The sequence below is a fragment of the Schistocerca piceifrons genome, chromosome 3 (assembly GCF_021461385.2).
Source record: "Schistocerca piceifrons isolate TAMUIC-IGC-003096 chromosome 3, iqSchPice1.1, whole genome shotgun sequence".
Classification (NCBI taxonomy): domain Eukaryota; kingdom Metazoa; phylum Arthropoda; class Insecta; order Orthoptera; family Acrididae; genus Schistocerca; species Schistocerca piceifrons.
The window spans coordinates 823455095-823475800 of record NC_060140.1 but is presented as its reverse complement, the minus strand read 5'-3'; the positions used below and the strand labels follow the sequence as shown (position 1 = coordinate 823475800).

The 20706-nt window shown below is 45.8% G+C and overlaps 1 pseudogene; it reads left to right on the top strand.

Moving 5' to 3' along the window:
* The first annotated feature begins 16974 nt into the window (after positions 1-16974).
* On the top strand, positions 16975-17667 carry LOC124788984 (annotated as a pseudogene).
* Positions 17668-20706: the final 3039 nt, after the last annotated feature.

Below are 20706 nucleotides of genomic sequence, written 5' to 3'. Positions count from 1 at the left end.
CTCTGTGACACTCTCCCACGACTAAAAAAAGTCTGTCACAATCCGTACTGTTCTTCTCTGTACACGTTCAGTAACTCAAATTAGTTCTATTTGGTATGGGTTCGAAACACTTGAGCAATATTCTACGATGAGTCACACAAGCGATTTGTAAGCAATCTCCTTTAGAGGCTGATTGCATTTCCTTAACATTTGCCAATAAACCTGTGTCTGCCGCCTGCTTTACCCACGACATAGCCGATGTATTCGTCCCATTTCACATCCCTACACAGTGTTACACCGACGTATTTATATTAGTTGACCATTTTCAACTGTGACCCGTTGACTACGGCTTTTCTTTTTGTGAAGTGAACAATTTTACATTTCTGAACATATGAAGCAAGCTGAAATGTTATCAAGATCTGACTGAATATATCTGCAGCTTCTTTCAGCCAGTACTTGTGTACAGACAACTGCGTCACTTGCGAAAAACCTTGCTCACAAGGTTATTAATAAAAACATGAACAGCAAGGGACCTAACACACTTTCCTGGGTACACTCGTAGTTACTTCGACATCAGCCGATGACTCTCCATCCAAGAGAGCTTGATGCAACCTTCTCACAAAAAAATCCTCAGTTCACCCACAAATTACGCTTAGTATCCCATATGATCACACTTTTGATAACAAGCGCAAGTGTATTGCTGAATCTCATGCTTCTCGGAAAGCGAGAAACACTCCATCTACCTGAGTGTTTGTATGTTAGTCCAGTTGAGTGAGCCCGACATGAACTGCGTGAAGAGTAGCGAGACACACCCAATATTCTTCATAACTATATCAGGGCTGTGAGTCTGAGCAATGATGTCTCCACTATTCCTTGGATTGTTGTGTTGATGTTGGGAGTGTCAGCCTGTGGGTTTTCGGTAGCGGCCTCGGGTATGGTCTGGATTGTGAGTCTGCTGTTTGTTGAGTTGTTGCGGGCGCTTGTGGGGCCCCTGTAGTGAGAGGGTGTGTTCTGTGAGGCGTTGGGTTGGAGTCCGACTTATGTGACTGCATATTGGTGTCTCGTTTCTGTGTTTTCTTTTTGTCATGTAGTCGTGTCCCCTGTTTTCGAACTGTTTCTCTTCTCCACCTTCTCTGTAGCGGTGACTGTCCCTGTGTGCGTGCATTTTCTTTGGCTTGTGATGGGCTGCAATCCATGTTCTCGGGGGGGTAGGGTTGTATTTTTATTGGTGTCCTGTGGTATAACCAACGAGAGTGTGGTGCTGGGTGTTGTCTGACTTGGCTGTGTGTCTGTTGCTAGGGGGTTTGCTGTGTGGGTTCGCAGATCTGAGGTTCCTCTGCCCTCCCCACGTTGCTGGGGGTGCCAGCTGCCACTCCAACAAAAGATGTTCCACTCCTTACTGGGTGTGCGAGGGGTGGCGGTTTCGGAGTTGTGATGGCGATAGGTTGGGCGTGTTTTGCTATTTTGCGCCTCAGCGCCTTCTTGTAGGCGATGCACCCCGTGTAGTTGGCCAGATGGGGCCCACCACAGCTGGTGCATTTGCGTGGCGCCGTTTGGTGGAGTTTGCACTGTTGTGTTGTGTGGCCACCATAGCATTTGTGGCACTAGGGACCGAGACCGCATGGAATACCCGCATGCACAAAACGCTGGCAGTTGTGATATTGTTGGGGGGCTGTGCGGCGTTTTGCAGATCTCTACCTTTATTATCATATGAAGAAATAACTTCATCTTCAGCAGGTCTCGCGATCTGACTATGTCGGTCACCTCAACCATTTAGTTCTGCGAAGGTCTAACCATGCTGAACTCAATCGTGTGATTTACGGGAATACATTCCCAGCCTGTTGTTTGTATTGTTCCCTGTGTTGTTTGTTTTACTCTTTGAGGTTGATGGAGTAGGCAGCAGCACTCGGCAGTTGCCTCGTGATCTTGTGGGTTCGCTTGTCTGTGTGTCGCCTTTGCAGTGCCTGTGGCGTGGCAGGACCTGCTGCCACGGTCCGTCTCCTCAGTCGTGTGGGTCCTCTTTCGGCTCCGGCTCCAGCTCTTTCGGCGCCTGAGCCGCCTGAGGAGACAGAGAGGGCGTGTCTAGAGCATTTTCGGCAGGGTCAATTTTTGTGTAATGTCACCGTCCACGACCAGATCGATCAGGTGCTGCCAATCCCTCAAGGCAACTGCCTCATGGGAAGTGGCGAGTGGAATTGAGACACTGGCGAGGTCAACCGGTATCACCACCGCTTGTGCTGTAGCCATGCTGCGGGTAATTGGATGGGATTGGTGGGGGGAGGGGGATCCAAAATCTCCCCAGTGCAACAAATTTTATTAGGTAAGGAGGGATCCGACATCTTTTGCTTCTTTCTGAGAAGAAGATAGATTTAAAATGTGCAGTATGTAAGTGGGAAGTCCCTACGTTTTGCCTGCACAGAGTGCAATGCGTGGCCCTTGAAGGAACCGTGGGAGGAAGAAAGAAGACCTGCAGCATGCCAGAATGACCAACGTGAACGGGGTCCCGGCAGCTACACCATATGCAGAGAGCAGCGATCCGCTCGGGTCGGCTGCTCGACTGCTCACATGCGCAAGTCGTTGGAATTCCCCTGCAGAAATATTGAGCCATACTGCCTCAATAGCTGTCCATAATTGCTGAAGCGTTGCCGGTGTAGAATTTTGTGCACGAACCGACCTCTCGATTATCTCCCATAAATTTTGGTAGGATTCATATCGGGCGAATTTGATGGCCACATCATCTGCTCGAATTGTCCAGAATGTTCTTCAAACCAATCGCAGCAATTTGTGACCCGGTTACATGCCGCACTAAACTCTTTAAAAGTTTCATTCTCTTTTGGGAACTTGAAGTCCATGAATGGCTGCAAATTTTTCACTATTGGTTCAGTTGGACCAGAGGATCGAGTCCATTCCACGTAAACAAGATCCACACCACTATGGACCCGCCACCTGCTTGCACAGTGCCTTGTCTATAACTTGCGTCTATGGCTTCGTTGGGTCTGCGTTACACTCGAACCCTTTATCACCTCTTACCAACTGAAATAAGGAACTGTCTGACCTCGCCACGGTTTTCCAGTCGTCTAGGGTCCAACCCATATGGTCACGAGCCCAGGAGCGCAGCTGCAGGAGATGTCCTGTTAGCAAAGGCACTCGCGTAGGTCCTATGCTGCCATAACCCATTAACGCCAAATTTCGCTGCACTGACCTAACGGATACGTTAGTCGTACATCAAACATTGATTTCTACGGTTATTTCACGCAATGTTGCTTGTCTGACAATTCAACGCAAAACTCCGCTGCTCTCGGTCGTTAAGCGAAGATCGCCGGACAATGCGTTGTCCCTAGTGACAGGTGAAGCCTGAAATCTAATATTCTCGGCGCACTCTTGGCGCTATGGATCTCGGAATATTAGAATCCCTAACGATTTCCGAAATGGAATGTCCCATGCGTCTACATTCCTACTATCAAAATCTGTTAATTCCTGTCGCGCGACAATAATCACGTCGGACACTTCCTTATGAATATCCTGAGTACACATGACAGCTCTGCCACTGATCTGCCCATTTATACCTTGTGTACGTGATACCACCACCATCTGTATATGGGCATAGCGCCATTCCATTACTTTTGTCGCTTGAGTGTAGCTAAAGAGGGGTTAACTCAGCCGAAAATTTACTGTAGAAACTGATAGGACTTCTATCGAGCCGTGGAAATTTGTTCAGTTTTAATAATTTCAATCCTTTCTCAGCGTCACTGAAACTAACAATTATTTCACTCACCTTTCCAGTGGAACAAGGATAAAATTGGATCAATTCATCTCAGTTCACCTTTGAAAAAAAGCATTTAAAAACGCCTTGGCTGTCTTATACTTCCAATTTATTTGATTCCTGAGTGATTTGTATTGGTGTATTGCTGCCTGTTTCTGAACATTTTCTCATTTCCTCCCGTCGTCGATCAGTTGAAGTATTTCTTCTGTTACCCAAACTGTTTTTGGAGTTACCTTCCTTGAACCTGCGTCTAACTGTGCCCCTGTACAACTGAATAGCCTACTATGATAGTCCTTTCTGTAGTACGCAACTCATTAGCGATCTTTCAACACGTGTCATCATTGCACAGTATTTCAGTATTCCCCTTCGTTCCACTTCATTTCTTACGATTCTCTTAAACTTCAGCGCACTCTTCATCATTACTAAATTTTGATCGGAGTTGCCTGTATCTGTTCCTGGGTACACCTTACGAATAAATATCTAATATCGGAATCTCTGTCTATGATTTAAACTGGAATCTTCCCATGCCTGTGCGTTTTTACAAAGTATACCTCTTCCTCTTGTAATTCTAGGATACAATATTCGCTATTACCTTCAAAAGTTTATTGTAGAACTCAATTAATCTTTCTACTTTCTCATTCCTACTACCTAGACTATATTCCCTTTCTTATGTTCCTTCTCCTACAACCATATTCTAGTCTTCCGTGACTATTAGATGTTATCTTCCTTTACATACTGAATTACACATTCAATATCCTCCTACACTATATCTGTCACTTCATCTTCTGCTTGCGCCGTCGGCATATGTACCTTAACTATCCTTGTCGACGATGGTTTTCTGTCAAATCTTATGAGTACAACCCTGTCAATGAACTGTTTACAGTAACTGACGCTCTGCATTACATTTCTATTTATAACGAATGCTACTCTCGCTATACCATTTTCTGCTGCTGTTGATATCGCCCTATGTGCGCCTGACCAGAATTCCCTATCTTCTTTCACTTCGCTGACGCACATTGTATCTAGACTGATCCTTTTGTGAGGCGGTATAGTATACCACTAAGACGCAAAATTAAAGTCTCCATGATCAAAAAACGAAGTGGCAATAGCAGAAACTAATCGTCTTTGTATCCATGTTCCAGTGGAGCTGTTGAGGTGTTATGTCTTGAGGTTCCCACGGAAAATTTCCAACTGCCACTTTCTTTAAGTAAAGGAGACATTACTCCACAGACGCATCGCGATTCTTTGGGAGTGCTCTCTAGCTACCCTGCACATTATCTCCCACACCGTTAACATGGCTAGACCAGAGTCGTGGGACACAGCGAGGCTGGGGGCTGCATTGATCCTTAAGACAGCATTATGCCACACATTGGTACGCTATGTGGTCAAAAGTATCAGGACACCCCCAAAAAGCCCTATGCGGGTCCGGGGGCTACAATAGGCCTGAGGTATTCCTGCCTATCGTAACAGACGACTAAAAGGTGTCTCACATGTTTCGGCCTTTATGTGATAGTCCACTGTAGGGTTTGACCTCCATTCTTCTAAATTCCCGAAGAGCGAACCTATTGGGAAAGGGTGCCTTACATAGTGCACCATGTCCATCATGCAGTGAGATCTCTCGCATCCTTTGTCGGCGTGGATTTGCACTTCCTCTCATTCTCCAGCTGTTGGGCGAGGTCACCCTCTGGGGTGCGTTTCCCCCCATCCACTGTGCAGTATCGCTTTCTGCGCTGATGACTATAATGGACTTGTTTGCTCGTTTGCACCTGATATCTAGGTCGGTAGCGTCTTTTGTGGTGGGGCCACCATGTACCCTGTTGGTTGTAGTAGATGCCCATCACCTTGGGGCATTGGAACATACGGCAATGGCCATCCTGCCAGGTGGTCTTTGCTGCGACTGGATGATGATGCCTGTGGGGAGGGCCCCTGATCAGAGTGGATGGCATCGGCGGATGACACTCCATGCTGGTGGTCCACCACCAGCAGTCTCTAAGCGATCGAGATCTAACTTCAGTGCTTCGAAATACGACCCCAAATCGTTCCACTCCCTGGCCAAATTATGAGAGGGACGCCAGGCTAACGACAACAGTGAAGCTTATTCGCCCAGGTACATCGTATGTACGACAGTTGATGGGGAATCTTTCATGTCAATGTTTCTGTTTCGCCACCCGGTGTGGCTGAGCGGTTCTAGGCGCTTCAGTCTGGAATCGCACGACCGCTACCGTCGCAGGTTCGAATCTTGACTCGGGCATGGATGTGTGTGATGTTCTTAGGTTGTTTAGGTTTAAGTAGTTCTAAGTTCTAGGGGACTGATGACCTCAGATGTTAAGTCCCATAGTGCTTAGAGCCATTTGAATCATTTTGTTTCTGTTTAGATCACACCTCGTAAGATCTTAAATATGGTCCAGAGTATTATATTACACAGGGACCTTCTTTCACAGTCTACAGACGAGCTGTGCGCGAACTTCGAGCGACGAGGTGTCCATTTCGTCTGGCGTGTCCACGGGAGCCCGAGGGATAATCAGGTGGCCACTGGTGCCTTCATCTTGTCCTTTGAGTGTGACACATTATCCAAAAAGGTCAAGGTGATGGTTTATCGCTGTTGTGTCAAACCATATATTCCACCCCAATGTGGTGCTTTAAGTGCTGGAAGTTTGGGCATATGTCTTCCTGCTGTACTTGCAGCATAACACCCCACTACATCGTTTGCCCCGCCTCCCATCTGTGTCAACTGTGGAGAGCACCATTCGCCTGGTTCGCCAGATTGCAGGAGTTTACAGAAAGAAAGGAAAATAATGGAATACAAGACCTTGGACCGACTGACCTTCACTGTGGCTAAGAGAAAAGATAAGAGGCTACATTCTGTGCATATAACATGCACCTACACCGCTGCTAAAACAACAGTTCCAGCTCCTTCCGTTTCGCCTATTCCAGTTGGCTCCCAGAGCCACAAGACTATACCTGCCCACTTGATGGAGGGGAGCACTTCCCTCCCTGTTTTTACCGCACCATCTGCCTTAGGAGCACTGGCCCCCAACGATCGGGGATATTATTCCCCACTTCTCAGCAAGAGCAGTGCGTCGTCTTTAGCTCCTCTCACTAGGAAGGGGTCGCTTGTGTCTCTTCCTCCCTAGGTTTCTACTAGTGCGAAAGATGACACCCGCCAGTAGCTAAAGTGCCCAAAAGCAGCTGGTCGTAGGGCTTCATGATCCTCCTCAGTCCTGGAGACTGAATCAGTGTAGCCCTTCCAGCTAGTGAAACCCAAGTATCAGCAACGGAAATCCAAAAAGGAGATCCCCAAAGCCAACGAATTGCGGTGGCAGCCACACCACCACTCCCTACAAGCTCTGCATCTGGCGGCGAGATGGAGATTCTGGCGTCCAATGAGGACCTATATCTCGCCATAAGCTCAGACACAATGGATATAGACTGTTCAGGAACTAAGTCCGTGGCAGCATGTGACCTGGAGGCGTAAACTGCCTCATCGAATGTTCCATGCCTTCCCAGCCTCATGACCACCTCATCCTTTAGTGGAATTACGACGGCTTTTTCCGCCGCCTGGCTGAGCTACTGCAACTGTTAAGCTTTACAACTGCTTTCTACATTTCCTTGTAGGAAACCTGGTTCCCAGCACTGCGGACCCCTGCCCTCCGCAGCTTTAAGAGATATTTCAGGAACCGTAGGGACTATAATAAAGTGTCAGGTGGAGTTTGCGTCTATGTCCTGAACTCAGTATGTAGGGTGACTGTGCCCCTTCAAACCCCTCTTGAAGTTGTGGCTGTCGGGATAAGGATGACGCAGGAAATCACTGTCTGCAATGTATATCTTCCTCCAGATGGTGCAATACCCCTGAACGTATTGGCCGCACTGACTGATCAACTCCCTAAATCTGTCCTCCTTTCGGAAGATTTGAACGCCCATTACCGCTTGTAGGGTGGAACTGTACTTACTGGCCATGGTAGAGAAACTTTACTGTCTCAATTCGATCTCTGCCTCTTAAATGCTGGGGTCCCCACAGATTTCTGTGTGGCTCACGGTAGCTACTCGGCCACTGATTTAACACTTTGCAGCCCAGGACTTCTCCCGTCTGTCCACTGCTCACGATGACTTGTGTGGTAGTGACCACTTCCCCATCTTCCTATCAATGACCCAGCATCATGCCCACGGACGCCTACGCAGATGGGCTTTAAACAAGGCAGACTTGGAAGCTTTCACCTCTGTGGTCACTGTTGAATGTCTCCCACACGGTAATATCGATGCGATGGTTGAGTGTGTCACCAGGATGATCGTTTCTGCGGCGTAAATTGCGATCTGTTGTTCCTTAGGGTGCCCCGGCAAAAGACAGTACCTTGGTGGTCGCTGGAAGTTGCTGAGGCCATTAAAGAGCATTGCCGGGCTCTATAGCGACGTAAGCGGCACCCTTCCCCGGAGCTCCGAATAACCTTTAAACGGCTGCGTGCCCGCGTTCGCTAGCTTATAAAAAGACGGAAACTGAGGGGTGGGGAGAGGTATGTCTAGACCATTGGGTTCCATATGTGACCTTCCCATGTCTGAACGAAGATCAGACGTGTTTTTGGGTACCAGACCCCAACAGGTGTCCCTGGCGTTAACATCGATGGCGTGTTATCTACGAGATTGCCGAGCACTCTGCTGAGCACCATGCTCGCGCCTCTGCGTCGGAGAATTACCCCACAGTCTTTAGCAACCTAAGTCGTCGGATGGAAGGGAAAGTTCTCTTGTTCACTACACGCCAAAGTGAACCCTATAACGCCGGCCGGAGTGGCCGTGCGGTTCTAGGCGCTACAGTCTGGAACCGAGCGACCACTACGGTCGCAGGTTCGAATCCTGCCTCGGGCATGGATGTGTGTGATGTCCTTAGGTTAGTTAGGTTTAATTAGTTCTAAGTTCTAGGCGACTGATGACCTCAGAAGTTAAGTCGCATAGTGCTCAAAGCCATTATTTGAACCCTATAACGCCCCATTTGCAGAGTGATAGCTCCTCAGCGACCTTGCACATTGCTCCAACACAGCTCCTGGACCAGATCGGATCTACAGATGACTGAACATCTCATGTCCGACTACAAGCGACAACTCCTCGTCATCTTCAACCGTTTCAGGTGCGGCGACGTCTTTCCATCGCAATGGCGGGAAGCACCATCATTCCCGTGCTCAAACCAGGTAAAAACAAGCTTGATGGGGATAGCTATCGGCTCATCAGCCTCACCAACGTTCTTTCTAAGCTGCTAGAACGTTTGGCGAGCCGGTGGTTGTGTTGGGTCCTGGAGTCACGCGGCCTACTGGCTCCATGCCAGCGAGGTTCCCGCCAGGGTCACTCTACCACTGATAAGCTTGTGGCCTCGAGTCTGCTATCCGAACAGCCTTTTCCAGACGCCAACACCCGGTTGCTAGAATGAGATTTTCACTCTGCAGCGGAGTGTGCGCTGATATGAAACTTCCTGGCAGATTAAAACTGTGTGCCCGGCCGAGACTCGAACTCGGGACCTTTGCCTTTCGCGGGCAAGTGCTCTACCATCTGAGCTACCGAAGCACGACTCAGGCTGTGGCTAAGCCATGTCTCCGCAATATCCTTTCTTTCAGGAGTGCTAGTTCTGCAAGGTGCACGACTCTAGCCTATGACTATATCGAGCTGTTCTTATCCAAACAGTGCCGTGCATAGCCCAAGTAAGTATGGTACGAGCAATATCAGACAAATTCGCAGTTGGTTTGCTCATATGGGATGCGTTTTAGAAGAGCGACTAGTCAGCACTAATCATTACGTACCGTCGGATCCAATCTAGCCCATAACCACTGCACAAAACGCATGGTGGTTGCTTGCAGCTACACTTGGAGTCATCGCTCATTTGTGCATGACACTTGTGTCTGCAGAGGAAGATTGTACTCTCCAGCGAAACAATATGCCAGGAGACGTAGCTATGTGTCAGCAAGAGGTCAATCAAGACTCCAGAACAGTTACCTGGCTCTATATGCACAGGATACTGACTCACTAGAGCAATTGTGAGCTGACCTCAGTTGTGATTATAGTATGAGACTTGCGCCTGTAACGTTTAACAGCTTTGAGTAACACTGTAAAGAACATGAAGATCTACGAATATCTGAGTCTTTTCCAGATTGTGTAGCTGCTAACATTTTTTTTAATGGCAGATACACTGGACACTAACGCGCTGAAGCTGTAAATGCTGAATTAACTTAATAGGTGTGTCAGACACAGTAGCAGTTATCCGTATCGTAGCGAGTCAGGACTTTGTAACAATGGACATTGAGCGTCAGTGACAGAGGGTAGCAAAGGCCATTGTTTTTCAGGGGTGTCAAAGCGAGACATTGTGGGCAGTGGAGTGGGTTCTTTCCTTGGCTCAGTGGGTGAGGTGTGAGTGGAACATTGGCGGTTCCACTATCAGTCATTTACTGACAAGTAAGATTCTGTAAACATACTCAGTAATACATTGTGTTTTAACTCGCTCAATTCCTCACGGCGGCGGTGCGGCGCGGAGTCGTAGCGTGCAGATTCCGGTGACTACTTAACGCGGCGACGGTTCGTGTAGCGGCGGAACGCCAGAGGGCGTACTCTTCCACTCAATACCGTACCCGTGACCCACTGCGGCGGCTGCGCGGTCTGATCCTTGTGAATTCGCTCGTTGCGTTATAAACAGGTGGCTATGGCGTGGTGCAAGTGCTCCGTCTCGAAATCGAACCAGCGACCCTCAGGTTCGGCGTGTTCTGAGTGAGTTCGTCGACCTCTAGTTCACAAATGGCCCATTTGGTGAGGCCGCAGCCCCTTCGTCCTTCGTGCGGTTCTAGGCGCTACAGTCTGGAGCCGAGCGACCGCTACGCTCGCAGGTTCGAATCCTGCCTTGGGCATGGATGTGTGTGATGTCCTTAGGTTAGTTAGGTTTAAGTAGTTCTAAGTTCTAGGCGACTGATGACCTCAGAAGTTAAGTCGCATAGTGCACAGAGCCGCGACAACAAGACGTAGCAGAAACGTCAAAGTCAGTATCGGAGACAATCGGAAGACGTGAAAGCGCGACCCCATTTCCATGTTGAGCCGTCGGACGATACAAAATCTCGTACTGGTACTGGGACAACAACAAAGTCCATCTTGGCAATTTTTGGGTAGTTCGTACAGGAACCGTTTTCGTCGGAGGAAACAAGGACTGAAAAGGCTTGTGATCTGCTACTAAGTAGAATTTTCTGGTGTACAAATAGTGGTGAACTTGATGACACCATACACAATAGCCAAAGCCTCTTTTTGCCAATCTGAGAATAGATACACTGAGCTTTGGACAACGTTTTTGATGCGAAAGCGATAGGTCTGTCTTTATCACCAATTCTGTGCGAAAGCACTGCACCGATTCCTTAAGAGAAAGCGGCCACTTGCAATACAACTGCTTGTCAGGATCAAAGTGAAATAAGCATCTTTAAGTTTTTGAAAATCTGCTAGGCACTCATCTGTCCAAACAAGGGGACATTCTTGCGACGCAAGTGATGCAATGGAGCTGCGATTTGTGAAGCATTCGGTATGAACCGAATATTTTCCCTAAAACTGTCTGCAATTCTGTGACATTGCGAGGAACTGGCAGGTCACGTATGGCTAACAAATGTGACTGAAGAGGATGTACAGCTTGAATGTTTATGACATGACCAGGATACTGCAACTCAGGTTTAAGAAAATCACACTTTCCAATCTATACTGCATCAGATAACACACGAAACAAAGCACGTAAATTTGGAATATGTTCTTCTGGTGAACGATCTGCGACTACAATATCGTCCAAATAGTTTGAACACTTTGGCACTTATGCAGTCAGCTGTTCGAAATACTATTGAAAGATGGCGGATGGGTAAGCACTGCCAAAAGGCAAACGCAAATATTTAAACAAGCCCAATGAGTATTTACTACACACACTTCTTTAGATTCTTCAAATGGTTCAGATGGCTCTGAGCACTATGGGACTCAACTGTTGTGGTCATCAGTCCCCTAGAACTTAGAACTACTTAAACCTAACTAACCTAAGGACATCACACACACCCATACCCGAGGCAGGATTCGAACCTGCGACCGTAGCAGCAGCGCGGCTCCGGACTGGAACGCCTAGAACCGCACGGCCACCGCGGCCGGCTTTAGATTCTTCATCGAGCGGTATTTGAAGATCGCATCGCGCAAATCAGTTTTTGAAAAGCAGTGTCCTGCACCTAATTTGTCCATAAGATCCTCGGGGCGTCGCAATGGATACGTACCAATTACAGTTTGTGCGTTGACTGCAGACTTAAAGTCAACATAGAGGCGAATGCAATCTGAAGGTTAGGGGAGCAAAACTAGTGGGTGTGCCCATTGACTAGCTGATATGGGCGCAATAACTCCGTTATCTTGCAATTTTTTAAGTTCAGCAGCGACTTTGTCCTGTAATGCAAAGGGAACAGGTCTGGCCTGGCAAAATTTTGGCTGAGTGTTGTCTTCCCTAAACCTTCAGGAAAGAGTTCTGGGAATTCTGTTAGCAAGCAAGCTACACTGTCTTTTGCATTGAATGCAGACATTGACAACATATTGTCCTGAATGTTGAAGTCAAACAAATGACATGAATCAAGAGGAAGTGTATTCTCACACACGCGATTGTAGCACTGTAAAAGTAACACTGTTCGCATATGTGAGCGATACGTAGCAGGCAAAGTACATGTTGTGAGAATGGGAATGTCTTGTCCATTATAAGCCGTCTGTTGCGTGTTAGTTTTAGACAGGCGTAGGGAGCCTAACAGTTCGTGTGTGTGTCGATTTAGTAATGTGACAGAGGCACCCATGTCCAACTGAAATTTCCCACATTTCCCACAAAAAAGTAAATGAACAAAAAGTATGTTTTACTGACGTACCACTGACGAAAATGCATGCCTGCTAGTTGAAATATACTGCACTAATGACATGGCCCTAGTGATTACATTTTTGTGAGTATGCTGAAATCTTATGGTTGTTCCATTGCAAACAAACAGATTGTACATCTACTTTTCTACCCCAAACATAACACTGAGCTTGTCGGGAGGGGCAGTCGTGGCGTTTGTACCATGAATAACATTGAGGGCAAGACTTAATTCTGTTCGCCTGTGTAGCCGCCTGCTTAGCGAACTGCCTATGCGGTGTGGAACTTCGTTTACTCGGCGTAGTTAGCGCAAGCCGCCGGTGTGGAATGGGGTGACTGCAAGCAAGGGACTCAACCCGCCGAATACCAGGCTGCTGAGATGTATGAGCCGACAAGGCACCGGAATCGTATTGATATAGTATTTGCACTACCTGCTGAAATGATGGAGCAGACTCTTTCAACATCTGTTCTTTGAGTTTGACAATAGGTACATTGTACACGATCGCACCACGCAACATAATATCTGAATTTAAAGCACTGCAAGCACATTTAAATTTGCATTTCCTTGTGATACCTTGAAAATCTGTTACGCACTCACGATAATATTGTTCTGACCATATTTTGCAGTTGAAGAATTGATACCTAGCTGCTACCATATTCACTTGTTGATCATAACAGTTGTATTGTATTGTATGTTAACCGGGGACCTAGAAACGACCGAGAGGCTGCGTCACCACCGCAGCCGCAGTGGTCCACAACCCCACGACGACTACGGCAGTCCACTTCACCCATCCGCTGCCTCACACTGAACCACTCTTTTAAGATTATTGTCCGGTTCGACCCCTGGTGGACCCCCCCAGGGAACGTCTCACACCAGATGAGGGTAGCCCCTATGTTTGCGTGGTACAGTAACGGTGGTGTACGCGTACGTGGAGAACTTATTTGCGCAGCAATCGCTGACATAGTGTAGCTGAGGCGGAATAAGGGGAACCAGCCCGCATTCGCCGAGGCAGATGGAAAACCACCTGAATACTGCACTTCCTACAGTGGATAATAGACAGGGAAGTTTTGCAGTACCTGCAACGTTGTGGGCTAGTAGGTGTGCCTGAAAACTCGAGCCATTCTTCTTCATGTTCACAAAACTGTCTGAAAGGTTGTATAGCAGCTGTAGTGGAAGGTGCTTGTCCTGTCGAGCGCGCCGCGTTGGCCAGTAGCTGCTGCACCATGTTGAGCAGTGTAGATATTTGCTGCGTCTGAAACTGAAACATCTCCATTAGCTGTGTGGCATCTAATGCTTGCGGCTGTGGCACCTGATCAGGGGGTAGGACAGGTGGGGTGGACATGTTGGAAGACAGAAATGCAATAGACAGACAAAAAAAAAAAAAGGAAAGTTCTGCAATGCTCACCACTTATTAGCAAACACGACAAGAAACTGTTAAAGCAAACGAGCGTCCATGCAAAGTAAAGACAAGAGAGAATTAAAGTGCCACCACAATATAAACGAAACGTTCGTGGCCAAAAGGCACTGGGTGCAGAGGATTTTCGTCGGCAAAACTGTTGAATCCTTGTCGCCGTATGCGGGGTCTTGCCCACTCGTCTCGTATAGGGTGCCTAAAGGATGCAGCGTTCTCGGAATATTATACAAAAATTCAAGCAAATAACATTAATAGTTTTATATCAATAAAGCTGATTTGACAATACTTAACTTCAGCGTACTACATGTTGTCACAAGCGATGGCGACAGGCAATATAATTCAGAGTCCTTGAATGTATGCAACGTTTCTGCAAGTCTGACACACAGTTTGTGGGTCACCAATACTGTTCTCGTAGTACTCTCTACTAGGCCGTGCTAATAATCTACTAATGTCCGACCGCGGCTGGCAGAAGCGGCGCTAGCCCCTCATATCGTGGTGACGTCCTGGTCAGTACGCTATTAGCCCACTTCGTTTCACCGCCTCCTCTGGTCTTGCGTTCTTCTTCTTCGTTCCGGTACTTGTGGTTACGTCGGAAGACCGAGTGTTAGTCACGGATGTGAACTTTGCTCGTTAAAAGCTACTTCGGCAGGACAAAGTGTGGTGTCACCGCCAGACACCACACTTGCTAGGTGGTAGCCTTTAAATCCATTAGTATACGTCGGACCCGCGTGTCGCCACTATCAGTGATTGCAGACCGAGCGCCGCCACACGGCAGGTCTAGAGAGACTTCGTAGCACTCGCCCCAGTGGTACAACCGACTTTTCTAACGATGGTTCACTGACAAATTACGCTCTCATTTGCCGAGACGATAGTTAGCATAGCCTTCAGCTACGTCATTTTCTACGACCTAGCAACGCGCCATTATCAATTGCTATTTATCTTGTGATGCATGTACCGTCAGACCGATATTCACCAATTATGGATTAAAGTTAAGTATTCCAGAAGCTACGTACTATTTTTGCTACTATAAAGACCTTTAACTGTTCCAGACCTCACGCCAGCCTGCGTGATCTTAAACGCGTGCTTTTCGGTTACCTCCTAGTGGCTTGGCTGTCATGCCAAGTCACAACACAAAGTATTTGGCTTGTCCCCTACTGTTGAAGTTGCAAGCAGTTTGTGTCCATTGTGGTGCCGGGTTGTACTCCGGTCTGTCCCTTGCAAGTTCTGGACCCGGCGGCCTCTGCTGGATGTTACCCGTGGGTTTCCGTCTACGAGTAATCTTCCTTACATCTTTCTGTCGGCGCTCTGTAAGCAAGCGTTTGCCAATGGTCTTTGGATTTTACGAGGAATCAAGGTGAGCATGCGATAAGTGTGCACGTCACTTAGTGTTGTGTGGTGGCTAGTTTGATTCTGTATCCTGATTGCCCGTTGTTGTGTATATATATATATATATATATATATATATATATATATATATATATATATATATATATATGTGTGTGTGTGTTATTTATGAAGGTTGTGCCTGGTAATACTTGAGTTCTGTCAATGTGTGTGTGCTTGTGGCTGTCACTATTCCAAACTGATTTTAGAATCTAAGGGGATTGAATGCAGATGTGATTCTTCTGATTTACGAATTGTACTTAATGCGGGGAACTGAGTCGGTGAGCAGATAGGAGTTGGAGGACAGTGGAAGGCAACGGGAAACCACCACTGAACTATCCCAAGAAAACCCCATGCCTTCGCTCAGCTCAAAATGTTCCGGAGTTTCAAATTCCCCGATCGGATCTCTGGGGGGAACCAGGTTGAGAGGAGCTTCACGAAGAGTAACATGGTGCAAAGAGAAGCACTGCATAGGAACATGGAATGTAAGATCCATGTATCAAGGAAAACTAGACATAGTGAAAAGAGAAATGGAGAAAATTAACATCGACATATTGGGAATAAGTGAAATGAGGTGGACTGGCATGGGAGAATTTGCTTCGGATGGCCATATGGTGTATTATTCTGGGCACGATAACAACAGAAGTAATGGAGTAGCCTTCATAGTTAGTGATAAAGTGAGAAAAGCAGTGATGGGATGCAAATATAAAAATGATAGAATGATGTCCATCAGACTTCAAGGTCAGCCCCTCAACATCACAGTAATTCAAGTTTATGCACCAACAACCGATGCTGAAAAGGAAATTATTGACCAGTTCTATGGAGATTTACAAGACTTACTACTGTCAACACCAAAAAAGGATATCGTCTTCACAGTTGGAGATTGGAATGCAAAAGTGGGAAATGAAGCTGTAGAAGGTATAACAGGGAAATATGGTCTTGGTACAACAAATGAAGCTGGACAGAGACTCCTAGAATTCTGCCAAGAAAATTCATTGATAATTACTAATACACTGTTTCAACTACCAAAACGACGCCTATATACCTGGACTTCGCCAGATGGCCAACATCGGAACCAAATTGATTACATACTTTGTAATCAGAGGTGGAAGAGCGCGGTTCAGTCAGCTACAACAAGACCTGGGGCTGACTGCGGATCAGATCATGAGCTCCTGATTGCAAAATTTCGGCTGAAACTTCAGAATGTAGCAAAAAGTATCCCAACTTGCAGATACGACCTTAACTCTATACCCTCCGACTATGCTGTAGAGGTACAAAACAGATTTAATGTATTATAGCTGGAGGACAAAAGCTCGCAAGAGATGTGGACGGAAGTAGCTAATACTGTCAAGGAGGCCGCAGAGAAACACATTCCCAAGAAAAGGAACAGTAAGAAGGCTAGATGGCTATCAGTTGAGGCACTGCAAGTTGCAGAAGAACGAAGGAAAGCAAAAATCAAGGGAGATAGATCAGCTATGTTTGAATTAAATAAAGATTTTCAGAAATTAGCTAGAAGAGATAAAAATACATTCTTTAATGAACAGTGCAAGGAAGTTGAAGATAGTAACGTAATGGGGAAGACAAGAGATCTTTATAAGAAAATTAGAGAAATTAAAGGAAAATTCCAGGCAAAAATTGGAATGATAAAAGATAGGAACGGGAAAGATCTGAGTGAAGCAGAGGATGTTAAGGAAAGATGGGCAGAATATGTAGAAGACCTATACAAGAAATAACTGCATCATGACAGGGCTCCTACCGCTGATGTTAATGTTAATTTAGAACTAGAGCCAGATATTTTGGAGAGCGAAATCCAGTGGGCCCTTGAAAATATGGCTGATAACAAAACTAGTGGACATGATGAAATACCAGCAGAATTGTTTAAAGTCACTGGAAAGGATGCAGTGAAAGTGCTGCACTCAATATGTCAAAAAATATGGATCACGCAGCAGTAGCCAGAAGACTGGAAAAGATCAGTATTCATCCCCATTCCAAAGAAGAAAAGTTCTAAAGAATGCTCAGATTACCGAACAATCGCATTTATTTCACATGCTAGCAAAGTTATGTTGAAAATCTTACAAAACAGACTTCGCCAATATCTAGATCGAGAGCTGCCAGAAGAACAAGCTGGATTTAGGAAAGGAAGAGGAACTAGAGATCAAATTGCTAACATTCGGTGGATTATGGAAAAAGCGAGAGAATTCCAGAAAGATGTTTACCTCTGCTTTATTGACTACGCCAAAGCCTTTGACTGCGTCGATCACAACAAATTATGGAACGTACTGAAAAACATGGGTGTACCAGATCACCTCATTCATCTGATACGGAGTTTATACCTTGACCAAGAAGCCCCGGTGAGAACTATGTATGGAACAACGAAATGGATAAAGATTCAGAAAGGGGTCCGGCAAGGCTGCATACTGTCACCGTACTTATTCACTCTGTATGCAGAACATGCCATGAGGAATGCGAGGCTAGATGAAGGAGAAACAGGAATTAAAATAGCTGGAATAAATGTAAACAACCTCAGGTACGCGGATGATACGATCCTGTTGGCAGAAAGTGAAGAAGAATTGAGAACACTCTTACTGAAGGTGAAAGACGAAAGTGAAAAGGCTGGTCTTATGCTGAATGTGAAGAAAACGAAAATTATGGCAACTACACCTACCGATTCGTGGGATATAGCAGGAGAAACCATGGAGGTAGTGACCACATTCAGTTATCTCGGTTCCCAGATCTCTGCTGACGGTGACTGCAGCCATGAAATCCGGAGACGCCTGTTGCTCGGTAGACAGGCGATGTCAAACCTTGACAAGGTTATAAGGTCCAGAGATATAACACTAGCAACAAAGATCCGTATTGTGAGGGCTATCGTCTTTCCAGTTGTGATGTATGGATGTGAGACCTGGACAATTAGAAAGGCTGAACGGTGAAGAATTGACTCCTTCGAATTGTGGTGTTGGAGGAAACTTTTTAGAGTTCCATGGACTGCAAAGAGAACCAACAGATCAATATTGGAGCAAATTAAACCAGATTTCTCCCTGGAAGGTATAATCTTAAAACAAAAGCTGACCTACTTTGGACACACAATGCGAAGGCATGCCTCGCTGGAAAAAACATTAATGCTGTGGAAGATTGAAGGAACTAGAAGAAGAGGACGTCAGAGGATGAGATGGATCGATGGCATCACAGAAGCAATGTGTTCCAACCTGGAAGGTCTACGGGAGAAAGTGCAAGACAGGAAAAAGTGGCGTGATTTGGTTCATGGGGTCACGAAGAGTCGGAACCGACTAAACGAATAGAGAGAGAGAGAGAGAGAGATTTAATGGTCAGTGAAAATTGTTTAATGTAGCTACCTTATTTCCGAGGCAGTCTATAGTTACCTGTTGGCTGCTGTCACGAGCTCGAGCTCTCTACTAATTTGTTTGCATCTACAAAAAAGAAACGTAAAGAAAAATTTTATGCCTCAGTAGTCAAGTCATAGTTTCCACCATAACGTTCGTATTTTTTGGCATTTGTAGTATGTTTAATGTTTACTAAATAATTTACAAGTTGTCTCTGTGTTACCGTATAGGTTATTGTATCTATTGTTAACTGTGGTCTAGTTAAAGATGCCTGTGTACCATAACTGAAATTTTTTAATGAAGGTTTCTAGTGCTGTAGCAGCGGCAGCCGCCGTCTTAATGTTAGTAGAGAAGGAGGAATGATTGGTACTGGCATTGCCTCTGCCACTGCTTCTATCATCATAAATTTGAACCACACTTGTCAGTCATTTTGGCTACTTCGAAGGCAATGGCGTTTTGATAATTACTGGCAATAGCCGATGGTTGATGTTTGTGACATAGTTATTTGATCGTATGTTCTGCAGTGTTAATATTATTCTCTATTAAAAGGAAGTGATTTTATACTGTGCCGTTTTGAGGTGTTAGCTATCAGTTGTGTTATTGAAATTTAGTCTTTTGTGTTCCGGAGGCAATTTCTTAACGTTATTCTTGGATTTTTGACTTTTAAAAATTAATTCATTAGTTTTTTTTGGAAACGTTAATAAATTCATTATGCCTCAGTACCTTTCCACTCAACACGAGCTCCCTACCATATTTCACTTTCTTTCCATATAGAGACAGCTTTACATGGCTACAGTCGCAGTGGTAGCAAAAACGGCGTTGCGTAAATTCCAGCAATCAAAAAAATGGTTCAAATGGCTCTGAGCACTATGGGACTCAACTGCTGTGGTCATAAGTCCCCTAGAACTTAGAACTACTTAAACCTAATTAACCTAAGGACATCACACACATCCATGCCCGAGGCAGGATTCGAATCTGCGACCTTAGCGGTCGTGCGGTTCCAGACTGTAGCGCCTTTAACCGCTCGGCCACTCCGGCCGGCCAGCAATCATCAGTCGGAGAAAGAGGGGGTACATTTACATATTCACTGTTACAAAAAGGACACTGCCGCAGCCACAAGGAAAAAGTGTTTAATCCGGAGCGGTATCGGAGATCAGTTATTTGTTTTCACATCTTCCAGGCAAATTTCGTGTCGACACAGGGTTTAATTTACTTTTAAAAGTTTGTAATCCAGGTTTTATGAATAGTTACATCTCTGCAAACGCATAGTATACAATAAAGATAGTTATCGTAACTAACAGCAGTTTTAGAAAGGTAATCTCTACAAGTGTGATACTCTAGGATCTCTGGGTCTGCTTCGTATATTGGTCCCAGAAATACCGACACTTTTTGGCGTGCTGGTGAGCCACTGAAGCGCTTCCTTTCACTTTTTCCCTTCATTTTCTCCTCATTCAACTGATGATGAGATAATGCATGGTAAGAGGAAACTAATTTGTTTATAAGAAAAAATGGTTCAAATGGCTCTGAGCACTATGGGACTTAACTTCTGAGGTCTAGAACTTAGAACTACTTAAACCTAACTAACCTAAGGACATCACACACATCCATGCCTGAGGCAGGATTCGAACCTGCGACCGTTGCGGTCACGCGGTTCCGGACTGAAGCGCCTAGAACCGCACGGCCACATCTGTCGGCTATATAAGAAAACCTGTAAGGAATGACATTACTCGTCGAATAACAAAGAACATTTTTCTAACTGTATTAATGCATCGAAACTTCCAGAAACTACGAGTTCTGAAGGTAGCGTCGCTGAAACAAGAGGTTCTGTTCATTTGTCATCTTTATCCCTTGTTATCATTCTTCATTGGAATCTACTGCTGAACAGACGTAAGTTAAGTGTAACATTTATGGCTAAATGATTCCTATTTCGTAATGTTTTGTCGCGTTCATTATTTAATAAGA